The sequence below is a fragment of the Diuraphis noxia genome, unplaced genomic scaffold (assembly GCF_037042655.1).
Source record: "Diuraphis noxia isolate RWA-SAM2 unplaced genomic scaffold, SU_Dnox_SAM2 contig0005, whole genome shotgun sequence".
Lineage (NCBI taxonomy): Eukaryota > Metazoa > Arthropoda > Insecta > Hemiptera > Aphididae > Diuraphis > Diuraphis noxia.
The window spans coordinates 21545716-21561558 of NW_028301715.1; the positions used below are offsets into that span (position 1 = coordinate 21545716).

Genomic DNA, 15843 nt, shown 5'->3' on the forward strand with positions numbered 1-15843 from the left:
AATAAATAAAAATAAAAACTTATAAATTACCAAACAAGAACAAACTAGTTACAATATTGTAGAACAGAAATATTGAATTTGACACCAATTAATTATAATAAAGTAATAGTAAGATAAATCAAACTGATTAGAGTTAAATAAAAAATAACTTACAATATACAAAACAAGATATAAAATAATTAAAATAGTATAGAAAAGGAGTATCGAGCCTAACCCCAACCTAAGCTTTAACAATAAACCATGAACTCACTGAGGTTCAAAATATGAGCTTATAAATTAATAAAGTAAAATATAAAATAATAACCAAGATATAGGATAATATGAAAAGGTAACTCTGAACTAAGGAACCAACTATTAACTAATTATAGTGAATAAAACCAAAATAAAATTATATGATTTCAATAAAGTTAATAAATATCAATTATAATAGCTTCAATAAGTAATGATCAAAATACAATTAATTAATTTAATTAACTTGAGAAAGAAAACTATCTTAATACCGTTATAACATTTATTGATCACCTAATGGCATGATAAAATATAAACTTACAATACCTAATACCATAAAAAGAACCAGTTAACAAAATAAAAATGATAAATGAATAATGAATTATCATTCATTAACATATAACCGTGGTATACTAAAGGGAACACCCAAAGGCAACACACTAGTTAAACATAGCCTAAATATCATGTAAAACAAAACCCTTAAATAAGGAAACTGAACGTTAACAATTGTAATAATTAAATACACAATAAGTATAACAAAAATAATAATAGCAATAAAATACCAATAAAATATCTTATGTACTCACCACCTCATATTATTTAAATACAAAATACTTATAATGTAATAATATGTAAAATATAAACTCAGCACTTAGGAAGGTACCATAAAAGGCACGAGCTGTGCTTAAATACAATTTAAAAAAATGATACCAATACTAATAATACTAACAACCCAGGCAATTAACTAATTTATATTAATAATAAAATTATAGGTGTACTACTAATATGAACTGACAGGGCACCTGACTACCTGACTTATGTTAGCTATTCCTATGGAGGGAACTAAGACTATAACAATATCATATGTATAGGAATAAATATAAAGGAAGTAGCTAAACTCGTATGACAAAATAATAATATTCACTGTACCTTCAATCCAAAGAAGATGCTGCACGTTAACTAAAAACCACGCTCTGCTACCAATGTTTTCGCCACAACCGCTCCTGCCATGAGGTTGGCGTCTGCGACTTGCACCTAAATTGGAAAGCTGCTAAGGGATAGTGGACATAATATATAGTATACGATTGAAAAATAGAACAATATCTTTTTATAAGACCTCTGAATATATATATATTAATTATGCTAATATGAAACATTTACCCACCAGTGATGGCCAATCTACTGGGAGATAATACATAAAAATATAGCAAATGCTGAGTTAATACAAATAATATAATAAAAAGGGGAAGACAACTGATCGTACAATAAATAATACATAAAAGGGGAAGGATAATCTCCGGACCGAACTGGACTGGATGCCGAGCTGCCACACACGCTGCGAGCTGCACTTGATGTAGTAACAGGAAGATTACCACGTACCGAACTGGATTAAATAACGAACTGCCAAACAAGAGGCGAGCGGCCTTTGTCGTAATAAGAATAGAATCTTCTGATGGATAACAATATCACACGATATAAAAGGTGAATATTATATAATATTATATAATAAAAATGCTGAACTGCCATGCGCTTTTTACGAACGGTAAAACAAGAAGAATACAAAAACTCGACGCGCCATGTGTCCACACACACACACACCAATACAGCGGGAACCGGCCGCTGTCCGAACTGGAACGGGGGAGAGTGGAAGTAGCGTTCTCACCCAGTATGACCAACTTCACATATGCTGAGCTAGCAGGGCGGTCTTACTTCGTGCACAAACACCATCTACCTCAACACCAGTCGTTTGTCCTCCTGTATGCTGGGACGCTACACACCTTAGATATCAGATATGTTTATTAATCAGTACACAACCTAAATTAAATAAAAGACTTTTTAAAATATTTATTTATTATAATAATTAATATAATTTATTCTAGTGTATTCCATTATATATTATAATGTTATGTTGTTATTGTTTAATAAATTAAATACCTAATATTACATATTACGCTGTTGTACCTAATGAGTGTTTAGTGTTGAATCAAAAATATTTAATCACAATATTTTGTTTATTGAAAACAATGTACATATCTATATGTGTTAAATATTTTAGACTGTTTGATTACGGTGTATCAATATTCTACTAGTCTATGAGATCCACGAATTAAAATATACTGGATACCCAACGATACATGATAAGGCGCTCCTAAACTGACTTTTCATGTACAAAGGTATACTCGTACTAGCGCTCCAAGGGAATTAAATGTATACTAATGGATTGACTATTTTAAATTTAAAATATTATGCATAAATAACAATTAGTATAGAAAGATGATTTTTTCAAATTATTAATTTAAAACATTTAAGCATTTGCTTATTATTGTAATCAGCAATATAATAATTAGTAGGTACCATTCTAAATATTCTACCATGACAAAATAGATTGATAAAGTGGTAGGTAAATTATAGTAAATAGTAAAAGAAAAATGCATATTTAATTATTTAATGAATATTAATTATATCTTTTTATATTACATAATACAAATAATTTTACATATTTATTAATATGATACCTAATACAAATGGCATTAAAAAATTATTAATACGATTATTTTAATTCGTGATGAGGTTTATGCATTATTAAACCCAATGGGTTATATCACAATTCACAGAGTAATAATAATATAATAATATAATATAATAATAATAATAATAATAATAATAATAATAATAATAATAATAATAATAATAATAACAATAATATAATCAGTGATATCATTGTCTAGATAGTAGATACCACAATTTAAGATATATCACAACTGTTTATACTAAGTAGCACGATTTAAAATATACAGGTTGCACATCGCCCTATAGCAGGCCCATGCAACTCAAGATCTATACAAAAAACTGTGGTCGATATCGCACTAAAAATTCGGATCTAGCGTTTTGCTGTGCTCTAGTGATTTAATTTTAAACCCGACGCTAGTTTATATATTTATTGTTTAAAACTAGATGGTGCACTAAGCAAATCAATTATCTATAGTAATATATATTATAATATTAATATAATAATATATATTATATAAATATAAATTATTTATAGTCTTAAAATAGTAATTAAAAATAATATATTATGTAAATACTAAATGTATAAAATAATTTGTGTGTAGCTTGTGCCGGTACTTTGTTGCTAGGTACTTTAAATACTTTTGTTATAGGACTTTTTGCATAGGTGCAAATGTGAAATAAAAATTATTATGTCAAGCAAGATAGGTATATAGTTATAAAATAAAATTTGCCGAGGTATTATATATATATATATATATATATATATATATATATATATATTATGAGGTACAAAATTTAGACAGTTTTTTTTTTTAGCATTTGTTTTTATAGTTTCTCGCTGTATTAATTTACTTAGGTAATCTTAACTAATAACTTATTTATATTAATACATTATTACCATTACAGGTATAATAAGTGGAGACAGTGAAGTAGCCAATATGTCATCATCTGTACCTTTATGGAATTCTTCGAAAGAAGAAAATACATTATTCACACAGGGAACAGCTCCTTGCTTAATAAAAGCATGTTTATATTTTTCCTAAGATTTAAAAAAATTAAAATATATTTTAACTTTTAATTATAGAATTTTTACCTTAATCAAAATATTGCCAGTAGAATCTTTCACAATTTTTTCTCTAACAATATCTGCTGATGAAAAATGTTTTTCACAGATTCTCTGTCCGACACTTAATCCCTGAAAAACATTTTTCCAAGTTTCTAGTCTTTTACTAGTCACCACAAAACTTGTGATACCTTCGGTACTTTTTTTACATAAATAACATAACTGGGGCATTTATATGAATTAAAACTATCATAAATATAGTAACTAAGAAAACTTTTAAAATTCTTAATTTAATAAATTATATTATTGAGCTTAATACATTTTGTTTAGTTTTACTCGTATGGTTTACGTTTCAATTATATTATTTTAAGACCATGGTATAACCTATAAATTATAATAAAGAATATATAATATATTTACTTAAATTGTACGTATTTATTTTGATGTCTTTCATCCAAAAAAGGTATATCTATAATTCAAGTGCTTAGTGCACCATCTATTATATACTTCCATACATCAGCGTCCGTATAATAAACTACTAGAGCGCAGCACTGCGCTAGATCCGGATTTTTACCGTAATAAAAACACCATTCAAGCGTCGCCTTGCTAGACCTATTATTCTAAGACCGTGCCCTAGACGCTCGTGTTGTTTACCAGTTTAGCTAATATGATAATAGTATTATGCATAATAAATTAATAATTAATATTACAAATATTCGATTTCAATGTAGATACGCCATTTTTTTCACACGTTTCTCTATACATCCGTTTTCGTTTGTATAATATTATTATAAACGTAAAACCATTTCTACGAGTCTCACCACAAACCAGAATATAATATCATACATATTATATTATCCACAGGGGGATTCTTTTATCAAACAACACTCATTATTTAAAAAAGTATTGACTTTTATCAATTTATTTTTTTTCAAAATTGTAGATTTACACTCTTCTTGAATTGTTTATTATTCACCCTTATATTTATTAGATAAACCACAATCAACTTTTGATTTTCAAATGGTAACCTATACTTAAAATTTCATAAATTAATAAAGCTATTTTTTTATTAACTATTACGTTAAAATTTCGAATTTAGCGCTAGTAGTTTATGAGTTATAGGTATTTAAAGTTTATATTGGCAGAGTGGAGTGGTACGGAGTTACCCCGCAAAATGTTTGTCCACTATCTCCGCTTGTCAAAACTTTAAATACTTATAACTCATAAACTACTCGTCCTAAATTCGATTTTTATGTATCAAAATTTTTATAAAAATATTCTGCTTTGGAATATGAAATTAAAAAACTATGTTGCCATTCAAAAAAGTAAAAAACTTAAAAAATGATAAGGATAAAAAATATGTAAAAAAAAAATTTTGAAAAAAGTCGCGCGCGCGCGCGCGCGCGTGTGTGTGTGTGTGTGTGTGTGTGTGTGTGTGTGTGTGTGTGTGTGTGTGTGTGTGTGTGTGTGTGTGTGTGTGTGTGTGTGTGTGTGTTATGACTTATGATATATTATATACACGCGTATTCATGAGCACACACATTACGTTCAGTTTATCGGATTAGTGTCGTCGTATTAAAGTCGTGCTTTGTCGTAAACAAATATATGAATAATATAAATAATAATATATTGTATACCTACTATATACGCGCGCGATACATAAACTTTATAGGTCATCCGGTGGCCGATGGACTCGATGGAGCGGTTTGTGAGTGGAGGTGGACCCGCTATTAACATAATGACGTGACGGTAGCGAAATATAATAATATAACCACGGTTTCCACCACCCCCGCCACTGTCGTAGTGTCATCATAAATATAAAATAGGGGTATTATGTGATACGTATATTTGCTACTGCAGAAGAGTGCCGTGGGTGCAGGTAGGGGACGACGATAAACAAGGATTGGGTCGAGGCAATTTTTGAAAAGGGAAATTAGTCTTTTCGGTAGAACGGATATTTTCCACGCGTAGTATAACGTTACGAAAGAACCCTCAAAATGGTCGGCCGGAGGTGGGTGGGCCGAGCGTGTACCCGTCTATCTTTCATTTACGCCCGACTTTTCTTATTCCAATTTCCCGAACTGTCTCTCCGCCGCTGTTGCAGCACAACACCGGCGGAGGCGGTGGAAAGGCTCATTTTCTGATAACGCTTTTACCCCCCCCCCCCTCCCTTCCGCTTATAACTCCCTACCGCAACTACCCTCCCTCATTGTCATCATCGTCCTTCCCGCCGCGACCAGCGGTCGTCTCGTCTCGCATTATACATATACATGATATATATACGGGCGTGATTACGCCATTATGTTTCGACGCATTCTCAGTTATTGTTATTATTATTATTATTATTATTATTATTACTATGATTATATTCGGCGAGCGATATATCCGGTAGTGGTAGAGGTGGTGTTGGTAGCGGATATGGACGATGATGAGAGGAGAAAATATCGACGATGATAGGATGGGAAAGAGATGGAGGGAAGCTAAAAATTGTTATATGTATATATAGTATAAACGTGCGCACAAAAACGTACCTACCTTTTCCACGTCAGTGGTGGTGTGGTTGGTATATGTGTCGGGTGGAGGTTTATATATAATGACGTTGTTAGTAAATGAAATGTTATAGCGCGCCTTTATGGTACACACCCTCCACCGTGTTTCTTCTTTCATTTCCGAGGGCGTGCACCAGACGAGAGCTTTGCCGCCACCGCACGTTGTTGTCTTGTGCATTATTCGTTTTCAAATCGATCCAAGCCGGCTCATCGGCACAGTATCGGTGTGTATATTATATAATATATAATTTTAATCATATACATTGCATGAAGGCGATGGTGGCTGGTCGCCATCTGCAGGAGTATACCTAATTTTCCCTCCATCAGACATTTCCGAATTTGTCGGATGTTAAGTATTTAACTTGAGTATTTCCGCATATCTTGCCCATGCAGTTTTTTAATCATCACGATGATATAATATAACAATTAGTATTATATTATATTAGTAAGGAGTGCCCTTTCAATAATTTCAGTTATTGAACAGGTAATCCGAAACCAAAATATTTATTACAAAATGATCTCTAACACATATGTTTTCTATATACACGGTGTAAACTTTTTTTTTTTTTTTTTTTTATTATAAAAATAAACAATCTATACAAGAAATGTACAATAAGCTTATGTGTTAAGAGAATACATGGCATGAAAAATTGAGTAAGAAGCCACCCACTGGCAACACTTAGCATGATTTATGGTGTAAACATAGGTTGTAAATAGGTACGCAGTTGTACTAAATGTAGGCGACTATACTGAAGATTGAATTTATTATATACAATTCAGTTAAATTGTTAAATCATATAACACCAGTGAAAAAATATTAGAATTGTAATATTAATTTTTCTGAAAATAACAATAATTTAGTAATGTTGATAATTTTTTTGAAAAAATGTGGCAACTGTGTATACAGGTATTTATAGATATATATGATAATAATCACCAATGCACTGAAAAGATTCACTTTCTCGCCGGAAAAGTTACTGAAGTTGGAAATCGAAGCGTTATTTCGATAACTGTTGTCTATTATCGTGTACATAGACACGAAGAAAATACATAAATAAATAGGTAATCAAAAATAAACATATTATAATCATTTTAAAATCAATACATTCATCGCTCCTCTCAGAATCTAAAATATGAGCATGCTTTTAACCTAACTGTAGATGATATTGATCCAATAGTTGTTGGCAAAAATTATGTAGGTATTATTTTTATCAATTTATTTATGTATTGTATTATTAGTGTATTATACCTATAGATTATACATTTCATACTAATGTATATACATTGACATGTATCGATGTATTTGCATTGAGTGTGGATACTCTTTCTTTTTATAATGATATATGTTATTCTCATTGCATACACTAAAACGAGCAGTGGCAACAATGAACGAAAGAGTTGCCTAGGTATATATATATATATATATATATATATATAAAAACACAACTCCTAAAAAATTATACACGTTAGCAGAGCCATCAATATTTTGAACTAAAAAATGATTTACAAATTGCTGACTACATATTAGAACTCGTTTACCTCAACCACATCACCACAAGCTTTGCTTATAGAATTAAATTAATCAAAATACTTTAGGGGATTAGTATACCTACTGGTCAATTTAAGGAACTCGAAATAGACATTTTTCGAATTGCATGCATGCGTACGTACATGCATGTCTCGTAAATGTATAACACAGCGGCGTATTTAAGAATTGTTATAGGTAGGGGATGAGCCATTGAACGGTACACTTAAAGGTGGGGGGATGTTTCCAAAACTTCATCAGGAAATACTGCACAGTTTACACTTTACACACCATAATATGGTTATTATTATATTCATTGAAAACCAATTAGTCATTATTTTTAATGAATAAAAATAAATTATTGATTATTACTAATTACATTTGAAATAAATTTATAAATAAAATTTACAATAAGAATAATAAGAAATTAAGTACAAAAATAATAGTTTCATAAATATTTATTTTTACTATAATAGTAGCTATTAAATAGAACATTTAACAATATAAATTATAAATGAAAAATGAAAAATACTTATTATTACTATAATAAAAAATCAAGTTTTCTTTGTTTAGTTGCCACTTCATCAATTACTTCATCAATATTTATGTCTATTTCCCGATGAACTGATAAAAGTGCTAGTCCGTGAAGACGTTCCTAATACAATAAAAATCATTAATAATGTATTAGATAATTATAAATAGTATAGCAATATTAGAAAATAATATAAGCAAAACCTCATTCATTGAATTTCTGCAGTATGACTTTAAACGTTTTAATGTGGAAAAGCTGCGTTCAGGTGTTGCTGTAGGTAGTTAACTACCCGGTAGTTATTAGTTAGTTATCATTATTAGTGTGTGTGTGACTATAAATAAAACAAATATTTGAGCGCTCCACCACGCACTTATACAAGTCACCGTCTACAATTTATGCTCATTTGTAAGTACTTTTTGTCAATCCTGTCTAATAATGCGATAATATTTTAGAAAATTGATCTAAATTTGTTATCATCTTTACTTGAGATCGGTCAGTCCATATCTTAAGATTTCCAATTTAAATTCCAAATAATCAACGTTTGAAAATTCCAAAATGTCAAAATATTCAAACTAAATTTATAGTAAGTTGTTAGGGAGGTGAAATAGGAATAAGTGAACTAACCGATCTCAAGTGCACAAAATAATGAATTCAAATCAGTCTTGAAAAAAGAATTATCACTTTACTGAATCATCAGTATGATAGAAAAAATATTGGTATGTTTGGCTAAAATAACTGTCCGTGACGATCCCCATAACTTTATAATTGAATTGATGAAATAAAAAAATAAATCTATAGTTGCGTTTGTATATGGATAACAACAAGATAAGAGTAACGATCGATGATAAACCGTTATAATTTTTGAGCATCCACTGTCCAATGACCAAAATATTTGAACTTCAAACGCTTATATAAAAAAAAAATAGTTTGACTTTCTCATGAATATTTTTCTTAAGGGTATAGATATACTTATGACGAGTTATCGAAGATCTTCTATTTTAAGTTTTACAATCTTATAGATATATAAAAAGAAAGGAATGTCTAAGTCAAAATTATTTGCAAACTTTAGAGATTTTGACATATTTTGTGAACATATACTATCTACAGAGGCTCGTAAAAAATTATTGACGATTTTCCTTTTTCTTCATTACACTTATAACAACTTATGAGGAACCCTTGTATTCAACTTAAAATTTTTGACCTAGAAAAAAATTATTTATCGTTAATAATTGAATATAGTTTTTAATTTCCCATGACTATAAATAGATCTGAAACAGTTAACTATGTTAAATTTAACCGTGTATGGAAGATTGTAATTTAAAGATTTGGTGAAATTTTAAATTATTTAGGGTTTTATACTTTTTAGATTACAATAAAAAAACTAAATACATTTTATTGAAAGTTGGTATTTTTTTCTAAAGTCATTCTAATCCATTAAATGGTCCTAAACATTTTTGAAATTTTTAAATAATTAGATTTTTCTGTTTTTTCAAAAATATGCTGCACTTGTGTTGAGTGATTTTTTATATGGATTTCAAATTTGTATTCTACAATTTAGGTAGATGATAAAAAGTCAGTGATAAAGTTATATATTTTCAGCTTCTTGCTCATTTTGATTATTTTATGATATTAATAAAAATTAACCTAGATAAAAGTGATATATTACAAACTAATTAAAATTTTATTTTATAATAAAAATTTGCAAATCCTTTTTAAAATCACTAATTACAATTATGCCACATTTTTAAAACAATAGAAAAAGTAGAATTATTAGCGAATTTCAAAAATATGTAAGTAAATACGTAACTTAATTTTGGGTTAAGGGCCATGGACACTAGATAAAACACTAACTTAGAAAATATAGATATCTTTCCATATATTATGGTAAAAATTATGATTACTATTTAAAAAACTCAAATGGAATTGCGTATGCAATTGAAAATTTGAAATTTTCTCAAAATGTACACTTATTATCTTATTCTGAACTATATTATGAAATATACTTTGTACTAAAAACCAAATAAAAAATGTAATTATTTTTTTAAAAATGTACACAGATGGATAGTAAACGAAAAATACTATTACACAATATAAAAATTATGGAGTATAGTAAACAGTATAGAATATCCGTATTAATAATATGTTATTTGCATAAATTAATAATAACGAAAAAACATTCATAGATGGGAAAATATTTTATTGGTAAGTATGTGTTATGTAATGTGTACCGTCACGTTCCCGTTGTCACTATTAATCATTAAATCGATCGACAATTTCAGTAACGATCCATATATAATAATATAATGTCACACTTGGCATTATTAGTTATTAAATATTACTTATTACCGTAATTTATTGGTGCAGACAGGTATGACCTGACCCCATCGACAACCATAGTTGTCGACAATCAGGTGTGGTAAGATCATGCGAGCACTTTAATCTAACGACCTATACAAATATTGAATTTCACTTGTTTAAATAACATCAATAGAAAAATAGCATATAACTGTGTATATGTTATTTAAATTGTTCATGATGTTCCAATAACAGAGTACACAATAATACACATTACTATAACGATCACTTAGATAATAAAAATGAAGAAAAAAAATGTTGATTTTGTTTCAAAATAAAATTAAAGGTACACATTGTTAACACAATAAATGCTAATGATAACGATTGGAACAATATTGTTTTTCCTATTATTTTAATGACTATATGTTAACTAGTTAGTAGTTATGTATATCGGGATAATATAATAGGTGTTATAGGAAATGTCTAATCAACGCCACACATCCTAGAGCAGCGTTTCCCAAACTTTTTCTCTGCCGGACCACTTAGAGAAAATAAAAATGATCCCGGACTAATCTTAAAAAGACAAAAAATTATTAATCTTAATTGCTGCAGTTTTCAACGATAACTATTTCGACAATATATTTATTATCCAGTATTTTCCATGCAATAAAAATAATGTTAATCGTATTTTCGTTTTATATATAAGTGTTTTGTGTATTATAGGTAGGTACACTGTTTTAATTTATATTTCGATGACATGATAAAACAATGTCAAAAATTTTAAATTATGATCTTTAAATAGGGATTTCTAAAAATCCCAAAAATAAGAATTTGTATAAAACTTGTTATTGACCTATTCCTAAATGAAAAAAGGGTGCGATCACATTTGGACCCAAACAGTTTGATGAATCACACTGCACAATAATTACGTCATATCGTGGTCGATGACTGTCTCACTGGCCACTGCTGTGTAATGATAATAATATTTATTGACAATAACAACAACGAACGAGTCCCTTAGATATTACATAAATGGCGGAAGTTGTAAGGAGATTGTGGTGCCAGTGGCGTACACACGGGGGGGTTTTGGGTGTTCAAACCCCCCCCCTCGAGTATTTTTTCAGTTTACGTAATTACGTAAAAATGTAAATAAAAACGATGACAATTTAAAAAAAAAATTAATAGTACTAATAAAAATAAATACAAAATTAAATTTAGGGAATTTCAGTGTTACCGTCACAATCGAGTTTCGATTACAAATGTACGGCGAGAGCCGAGAAGACCGTCGTCACCGAAGTAATTATTAGATATGGGATATTCCAAATTATACTCCATTATATTATAACTTATAAGCAACCCAGTTTCTTGTTATAATAATATATTGTAGATATTATTGATAACTTGTTACAAATTTATCTATTAATGAAATTATTGGGAAATTTGTTCAAACACAAACATGAGGGTCGACAATCGTAGAATATTTATAGATCTGTGTAATCCGATATAATATGCCTTAATAAATAATAGCTATCGCAGTATCGCTAATACTATAGTATAGAATCTATTTCTCAGTTTTCAATCAAATTCCTGACGATTTGGACGTTTAGTAAATTGTACTTACTGTGTAAATATTTTATAAAACAATAAAAATGAAAAGAATAAACGAATATTTTTCTACTATTACGAATAAAAGAAGTCCCGTGCCTGCTATTCCAATAGCAGAAGAAGAATCATCACTAATTTGTGATACAATTAACTCGGAGGAACCAGGTAAATATTTAATACATTATATTATCAACCTAGGACCTAGGTACAAAAAAATGATTAATATGGTAAAAATAAATTTCTCTTTATACCTATCTTTTATTGAATTGTATATAATATATTATTATATACATATTGTATGTACGCGTGTAGCTTTGTAGTTAACTAAATAATTACCTGTAGGTAATAGGTATATATTTTTAAATAATAATCGAGTATTGTAAAAATATTTTTAATTTCACCTAAAGTCATTGCTAATTAGCCGATTACTCATTATGTACAAAATAATTACTATAGGTACATCGTCCTCAAATGTTGTAATATCCCGAGTTAATGATGTTGGTATGTTTATAAAAGTGGATCGCAACTTAACTGATAATGAAAAACATATAGTAAGTTATTAATTTATTTTATGATTTTTATATTAAATTGTATATTGTAAATTTTATTACTGTCCATTTTCTATAGGTTCTCACAAATGCATGGATTCCGCCTGTTTCTTACTCGTTTCCTATATTAGAACCTAATAAAGAACGAAAATTAAAGTTTCAACACCACTGGTTAACTACATATAGCTGGTTACTGTATTCCGAAATAAAATCTGGTGTATTTTGTCGACTTTGCGTGGTTTTTGCTCAATGTGGTGGTGTAGGAAATCAAAAACTAGGTATTTTGTCCTCTGAGCCATTTAACAATTGGAAAAAGGCTAAAGAAGTAATTTTATTAATTATTTTAAATTTAATTTTAATATTACAAACATAATTCATAATAATATAATGTATTTATACATATTATTATATTTAATTTTTTATAAAAGGTATTTAATAAACATTCATCGTTGGAATACCATAAAACTCCTGCTTTGAAAGCTGATAGTTTTTTAAGTGTTTTTTCTAAAAAACAAAAATCAATTGTTGATGCTTTGGATGATGATAGGTAAAATATATCTAAGTACATTAATAACATATTATAATTATATGTAAATATAATAGGTAACAGATATCATTATTATTTATTTTACAGGTCAAAACAGATAATTAATAATAGAAAAAGGCTTTTACCAATCGTAGAATGCATAATTTTATGTGGCAAACAAGAAATTGCTCTACGGGGACATAGGGATTTTGGCCCAATTGACTTTACATGTAAATTGATGATTTTATATTTTTTAAATGATTTGTTTATTCATTTATTTTTATTTTTTTAATATAAATTATATAGCAGCGTCAGCTAAAAATGAAGGTAATTTCCGAGAAATTTTAAAATATAAAGTAAAAGACGACGATTCTAATACGATCATTTCTTGAATCAGATTCACGTAATAAATATTTAAGCCCTAGGATACAAAATGAAATAATAGCTATATGTGGTGATATATTATTAAAGAAAATTGTTGAAAAAGTCTATGCATCCAAATGTTTCTCAGTCTTGGCTGATGAAACAACAGACATTTCAGTTACAGAACAACTAACAATATGTGTAAGATACTTAAGTGAAACGGGGAATGATGTACAAATCAATGAAGATTTTATCAAGTTTGTTGAGATTCATAGTTTAACAGGAGTTGATTTAGCATCTGCAATTCTAAATGGTAATTTAAAATAAACATTATTATTTTAAATAATAGTTATTAAATAAGTTTTTTTCAGGTCTCAATGTTAGTGGTATTAACTGTGATTTTTTGTATGGCCAAGGGTATGATGGTACTGCAAATATGTCCGGGCAATTTAAAGGAGTAAAATCTATTATACAGCCAAAGTATCCTAAGGCATTGTACGTGCACTGTGTTGCCCATTCCTTAAACTTAGCAGTATCCTCTGAGTGTGATTTACAACCAATTCGAAATTGCCTTGGGGTCATTGAAAAATTGTATTGTTTTTTTAATACACCTAAACGCAAAAATGCACTTTTTGAAGCTATTAGTAATAGTGATTTGATACCAAGCATAAAATCATTAAAACGATTATGTGCAACTAGATGGATTCAAAGGTATGATGCCGTTAATGATTTTGTTCAGTTATTTCCATACGTTGTAGTTTCATTAGAAACTATATCAAGTTGGAAAGATGTAACTGCAGTTAAAGCCAATATGTTAAGAAATGCAATGGACTCAGAATTTCTTATATCAGTACAAATTATAAAGGTACCTAATTCAATATATTAAATCATGTAGTTGAGTTAAAAATAAAATGTTTATTTGTTTTTTAATAGGTTTTATTTTCATATGGGCTGCCATTGTACAAACAACTACAAAGCAAAGACATTGATTTAAAAGAAATGGTTGGTTTAGCAGAAGATAATGTTAATGCTCTTAAACAACTAAGAACTAATATTGAACCTGAATTTAAAAAAATATTTAATGAGGCTCAAGTAACTAACAATTAACATTAATGAATAATGATTAATATATAATATTATGCTTGTACAATATTTTAATTAATTAAAATCATTAGTTTGCTTCTTAATATCATATTTATAAATACAGTTAAGAGTATTTAAATTTTTTCTTTTAATTCAGAAAATGGCTGAAGTTCTAGATTTTCAAATTGTAGTAAAAAGAATAAACAAAAGGCAAATAAACCGTGCTAATCCATCATTATCATCCGAAGAACCAGAAGATTATTTTAGAGTTACTATTTGTATTCCTTATATTGATTCATTCATAAATCAACTAGAGCTCAAATTCTTAGAGCACCATAATATTTTTAAAGGTTAGTTCCTAATAACATAAATTTATAAATTTATATTAATATATTATTTATAAAACCTACGTTATTTAGGTTTTCATTGTTTATTTGACAACAACGAAGATTCTAATGAAGCTGATTTTAAATCTCTTGTTTCATTCAACTTATCTCATAATGATTTGTCTACCATTCTTGGTGAACTTAAAATGTGGAAGTTAAAACTTGCCCGTCTAAATGTTAAACCATCTAATGGAATTGATGCATTAAAACTTTGTAGTCCCATGATCTTCCCAAATATCCATATGTTATTAAAAATTCTATGGTCACACTGCCGGTATCAACAGCTACTCCAGAAAGAATGTTTTCAAATTTAAAAAGAGTAAAATCTTATTTGAGAAATACAATGAAAGAGGTAAACAGTTTTTATCATACATATTTTTAATCCTTATTTATTACATTTTATACTGAAAAATAATTATTTACACAGGACAGATTAGATGGATTGACCATGTTGTCGGTATACCGTAATATAAATTTAACTCCTGAAGAAGTCATTGATGAATTGGGACAAAAACCCAGGAAAATAGACATTGTTTTATAATGAAAATAAATATTAGTTAAACAACATATTATTTTGATTTATCAATGTATAATATATAATATATATATATATATATATATGTATATAA

General features: G+C 28.5%; 1 pseudogene across 1 annotated transcript; it reads left to right on the top strand.

Annotated features, from left to right (window-relative positions):
• The first annotated feature begins 12352 nt into the window (after positions 1 to 12352).
• LOC107164903 (zinc finger MYM-type protein 1-like) lies at positions 12353 to 15843 on the top strand (annotated as a pseudogene). The gene is made up of 11 exons (XR_016192110.1): positions 12353 to 12473; positions 12765 to 12859; positions 12936 to 13181; positions 13285 to 13403; positions 13491 to 13612; positions 13689 to 14058; positions 14117 to 14610; positions 14679 to 14837; positions 14986 to 15178; positions 15248 to 15566; positions 15642 to 15843. The product of XR_016192110.1 is annotated as a zinc finger MYM-type protein 1-like (transcript).